Source organism: Canis lupus, chromosome 14, assembly GCF_003254725.2.
Source record: "Canis lupus dingo isolate Sandy chromosome 14, ASM325472v2, whole genome shotgun sequence".
Taxonomy (NCBI): domain Eukaryota; kingdom Metazoa; phylum Chordata; class Mammalia; order Carnivora; family Canidae; genus Canis; species Canis lupus.
Window position 1 is genome coordinate 684,530 of NC_064256.1, and position 6,000 is coordinate 690,529.

A 6,000-nucleotide genomic window follows, 5' to 3' on the forward strand; every position below is an offset into this window, starting at 1 on the left:
TTATGACACTGTAGTAATTAAAATACAGTGGTGCTGATGCAGACACAGGAGCTGGCTGATATTGGATAACTGATGGTGGAATTGAGCACAGGATCAAGATTCAGAACTCATTGAACAGCCTTAATAACAGCTTAGACCTAGGTGAAGAGAGAGTCCATGGACCAGAATATGAGTTGGAAGAAACCACCCAGAATGGGAAGGGAAAGGGGAAATTCAGAAAGGAAGCATGAATGTACTTCAGTGCTATTGGTGTATATATATTTTTAAGGAAATAGTGCATTTTTTTGTTTTGATTTTGGTTCAAATAAAATCATAAGAAACTCTGATTCTGGCCAGGATGGAGTATCAGGGACAGATTTACCTTCCATCTGAAACCATGAAGAAATACAAAAAGAACAATTATAGGAAACTGGTTTTCAGGAGCTGAACTTCAGGCAGTACATGATTATAATCCTTGAGAGACAGGAAATAAATGGAAGTATCCCCAGGATTGTCTCAGTTTACAGGCCACAGCACAGGAAGAAGGATCCTAGATGAAATCTGGAAAAACATCTGCCTGACTTAGGACTCCAAGGTGGCCCAAAGTCTCCACATAGAGAACCAGAGGTATGAAAACCACACAGAAGTGAACTGTGGAGGATTGAAGAGGACCCCCTGTGGGTGCTCAGGTGAGCATTGATCAGCACAAATGCATACAAAAACTGCCCAAAGCCAGGTAAAGCCTCCCAGAAGAATGAGAGGGAACACTACTCAGTGTTCGTTCACACAGGGCTGGGAATAGTGGTTCCAGCCAGCCATGAAGAGCTCATAATTCACGGAGCACAGGATAGAGTGCTCGTTGAGTTCTGACTACAGAAGTGTGGAAGAATTAGCCCCAGACTGAGCACCACATAAGGCATGTGGTCAGATACCAAAAGCAAAACCTGAAAGACCTGTCTATATTCAAATAACTTTAGTGCATCCCAGATAGAGCTGGGAATGATGTGTAGGAATACAAAAATATCCTACACCCACAAGGTAAAACTCACAGTATCTGGCATCCACTCAAAGAGCACTGGGCATGTGAAAAAGTGAGGAAACACAACTCACAATGAGAATTTTTAAAAGAAAACAGAAAGTGACAAGTGTTGATGCAGATACGGAGAAATTGGAACCCTCATGCACTGTCAGTAGGAATATAAAATGGTGCAGCTACTGTGGAAAATAGTACAGCCATTCTCAGAAACATTACACATAGAATGACCATGAGCCATCAGTTCCACTGCTGGTACATAAGCCAAAGAACTGAAAGCAGGATATTGAAGAGATATTTGTACATCCATGTTCATAGAAGCACTATTCATAGTCCTTAAAATATGGAAGCCACCCATGTGTCCATCAATGGCTGAATGGACTATTAAAAGATGATCTATCCATAGGATGGAGTATTATTTTGCCTTAAAAAGGAAGGAGCTTCTGACACATGGTACAACCTGGATGAACCTTGAGAACACTGTGTTATGTGAAATAAGCTAGTCACAAAGTGACAGATACTGTAGTATTCCACTTACATGAGGCCCCTAGACTAGTCGAATAGACACAGAAAGTACAGTGGTGGTTGCTAGGGGCTGGGGATGAGAGGATGGGGAGGTATTACTTAATGGGTATAAAGTCTTAATTTTGCAAGATCACAAGGTCCGTGGTGGTGATGGTTGCACTATGATAAGAATGTAGTTAATGCCAGTGAACCGTACACTTTAAAATATTTAGGATGGTAAATTTTATGTTATGTGCATTTTACCACAATAAAATAATTAGAGATGCCACAGGAAGTCTGTCCTCAGGCCCATAGCTGCAGCAAACAGTGAGCACAGCCAGGCAAACAAAACCTCACACTAAAGGCCCTTTCCCCTAATCAGTTTGACAATAGTTACAAAGCATGCTGAAGGACCAAACCCAGTGTGAAGAGACAGAATAGCAACAGAACCAGGCCTGAAGCTGGCAAAGATGCTGGAATTACCAGACCAGGAACATAAATTATGGCTCATATGCTAAGGTCTCTGGTGGATAAAGCAGACAGCATAAGGAACAGATGGGCAGTGTGAGCAGAGAGATTGAAGTGCTAAGGAGGGGGCTTAAAGGCAATGTTATAAATAAAAAAATCTGTCACAGAAATGAAGACTGCGTTTGCTGGGCTTATCAGCAGATGACACAGCCATGGGAACAGTCGCGGATGCTGAAGATGTGTCCAAACCAACAGGCAACGTGAAAAAAAAAAAAAAAAGAACAGAATGCCGCAAAACTATGGGACAATCATAAGAGATATGACATACACATGATGGGAATATCAGAAGAGGAAAGAGAGAAAGGAATATAAAACATATTTGAAGCTATAATAACTGAGAATTTCCCAAAACTAATGATAGACACCAAACCACAGATCCAGGAATCTCATAGAGTATCAAACAGGATGAATAAAAAAAATATACACCTAGGCATATCATATTCAATGCAGAAGAAAATTAAAGACAGAAGAAATCTTGAAAGGCATCAGAGGGAAAATCCTTCCCATAGAGGAGCAATGTCAAGAACTACCCTCAACCTTTCCTCAGACACTACACATGCAAGAAGAGATGGCAATGGGGTATTTAAATGTTGAGAAAGGAAAATATCCACTGACCTAAAATTATGTATTTAGTGAAATTATCCTTCAAAAGTGAAATGGAAGTTAAGATTTCCTCAGAGGGCACCTGGCTGGCTTGGTTCGTGGAGCATGCAACACTTGATCATGGGGTTGTGAGTTCAAGCTCCACTTTTAGTGTAGAAATTACTTAAAAAAAATCAAAATCTTAAAAAAAGTGTAAAGGCTGTGTCAGGCAAAAATGATCGAGGCATTTTGTCATCACAGATATTTTGAACAGTATTCACAAGTAGATGATGGTAGCCAGAAGGCAGTGAATAACATGCTCAAAGTTCTGGTGAGAAAAAAAACCTATCAACCAGGAATTTTATATCCAGCAAAGTAATCTTTAAAAAATGAAGGCATAATAAAAACATTCCCAGATAAACAAGAGCTGAAAGAATTTGGTGCTAGCAGACCTGCTTCACAAGACTTACTCAGGAAAATTCTTTGTGTTGAAAGCATGTGACAACAGATGGCCATTAGGGTGCATGTGAAGAAATTAAGCACTCTGCAATAGGTCTTCTGTAGCTCATTCTGAGAGACTACATAATGGGGGCACCTGGGGGGTGCAGTCGGTTAAGTGTCTGACTCTTGGTTTGGCTTAGGTCTTGATATCAGGGTCATAAGAACAAACCCCATGTTGGGCTCCATGCTCAGCACAGAGTCTGCTTGAGATGCTCTTTCCCTCTTCTTCTGCCCCTGCTACTACTGTGCGCGCTCTTTCTCTCTCTCTCAAATAAATAAATCTTTGAGGAAAAAAGAAGCCACATAATGCATGTATCTTCTCCTACGACCCCTTTACTCGTTTAAAAAACAGTTGCATAAGGCAATACACACACACTTGTATTTGGGGTCAGTACAAAGGAATGTCATATTTCTGATGGTAACAGCACAGCAGCCATGTACAGGTAAGGAAATCACACAGGAAGATGTGCACAAACCAGCACATTGATGTGACTGAATGCTATTGTACAGTGTAAAGGAGAAACTGCACATACAACAGGAGCATGGAGGGGAATTTCCAAAATCATCATGCCGTGGGGATTTGTTGTTAAACAGCTCTTCTCCCAGTCATGTTTCCTCTTTCATTTTCCCTGTAAAAGCAAGAAGAAACCCAGGCTCCCTGTGACACAAGTTTTGCTAAGCCTTCTCCCACTGTACAGTGAGGAGCCTCCTTCCCCCCAGTTCCCAACAGCACACTCGTCTTTAGTGTCCCCAGTGTCCACATTCCCACCACATTTCCATCAATCCAGTCTAGGCTTTTTCTACCATGTCCCCAGAGTGCTTCCAGCCACCACCCTCTGCCTGATTCCAAAGCCACCACACACTTAGGTAGATATTAAAACAGCAGCTCACGCTTGGTACTAAGATCTGTATTTGTTTCCTATTGGTGCATAACAAATGATTACAAACCTGTCAGCTTGCATAAAAACAGCTATTTGTCATCTCACACTTTGTAGGTCAGGAGTCTAGAATGGTGTGGCTGGATTCTCTGCTCAGGGCATCATTAGGGCTTCAAAACAAAAGATATTACTAGAGGTAAAAAAAAATGACATTTGACGGGTGGCTGGGTGGCTCAGTCATATGGGCATGTGCCTTTGGCTTGGGTCATGATCCCAGGGTCCTGGGATGGAGCCCTGAGTCGGGGGGGGTGTGTCCTTGCTCAGTGGGGAGTCTGCTACTCCTGCTCCCCCCTTGGGCTCTCTCTCTCTCTCTCTCTCACACACACACACACTCTCTCTCTCTCAAATAAATAAGATCTTTTAAAAAGTGACATTTGAAAATAATAAAAGCATCAGTTCATCATGAATTGTGTTATGTGTCATGAAGATGCAATAGTTATATAGCCACTTGAAAACAGAGTCCCGAAATTCCTGTTTCAGGAACTGACAGAATTGAAGGGAAAAGCAGACAAACAATAACAAGCTGGATACTTTACTTATTTTTTAAAAAGATTTTATTTATTCGTGAGAGACACAGAGAGAGGCAGAGACAGGCAGAGGGAGAAGCAGGCTCCCTGCGGGGAACCTGATGTGGAACTCGATCCCAGGCCTTGGGATCATGACCTGAGCTGAAGGCAGACACTCAACCATGGAGCCCCCCCATCCCCTAAGCTGGATACTTTAACAGCCCACTTTCAATACTGGATAAAATGACAAAGCTGAAGACCAGCAACGATGAATGAGCCTGAAACATACTGTAAGCTAACCAGACTTGACAGGTTTCTACAACACTTCCCCTGACAGCGGCAGCATACACATCTTCCAACTTATGGAACATTCTCCAGAATGGACCATATGCTAGGTCAAAAATTAAACCTTGATAAATTTAAATAAAGAAGTCATAAAAACTATGTCCTCTAGTCGAAATGAATGAAACCTGAAATGAATAATAGAATAAAATCTGGGAAATTTGAAAATATGAGGAGATTAAACAACACACTCCTCAGTAACCAGGGGGTCAAAGAAAATATCACAAGATAAGTTAGAAAATACTGTGAGCTAAATTAAAATGAAAGCACAACATCCACAACATATCAAAGCATAAGAGATATAGCTCAAGCAGCTCTTAAAAGTAAGTATAACTTTAAATGCCCACATGAAAAGTGAGAGAGTTCTCAAACCATGTCTAACCCTCCACCTTAAGTAACATGAAGAAGCAGAAACAAAACCAACAGTGAAAAAAAAGGGGGGGGGGAGAGATAATGAATATGGGAGCCAATCAATGAAATACAAAATAAAATAGAGAAAAATCAACAAAATTGAAGGCCTTAGACAAGATCAACAAAACTGACAAACTAGCTAGACTGACAATGAGAAAAAAGGAAGACTCACATAATAAAATCAGTAATTATTTACAAAAAAAAAGTTTTCTGTGGGAATATTATTGACATCTGTGACAACTAATGAGAAATTGAGATGAAATGGATTGATTCCTAGAAAGGCACAGACTATCTAAAATGACCCCAGTAGAAATAGAATGTCTGAATAGACCTATTACAAGAGATTGAGTAAATTTAAGATGTTCCAGAAATAAAAACCCCAGACTAAATGCTTTTGGGGGTGAATTCTACCAAACATTTAAAGAAGTAATACTCATTCACAAAGTCTTCCAAAGATAGAAGTTGAGGGAGTGCTTTCAATTCATGCGACCCAAATATGACATCGTGATCAGAATGAAATTGTGTCATTTGCAATGAGGTGGGTGGAACTAGAGGGTATTATGCCGAGTGAAATAATTCAGTCAGAGAAAGAAGAATACCGGGTGATTTCACAGCCTCCCTTATTGTATAAACAAATTCCTTATAATAATTCTCTTTTTATCTGTCTCTCTACATA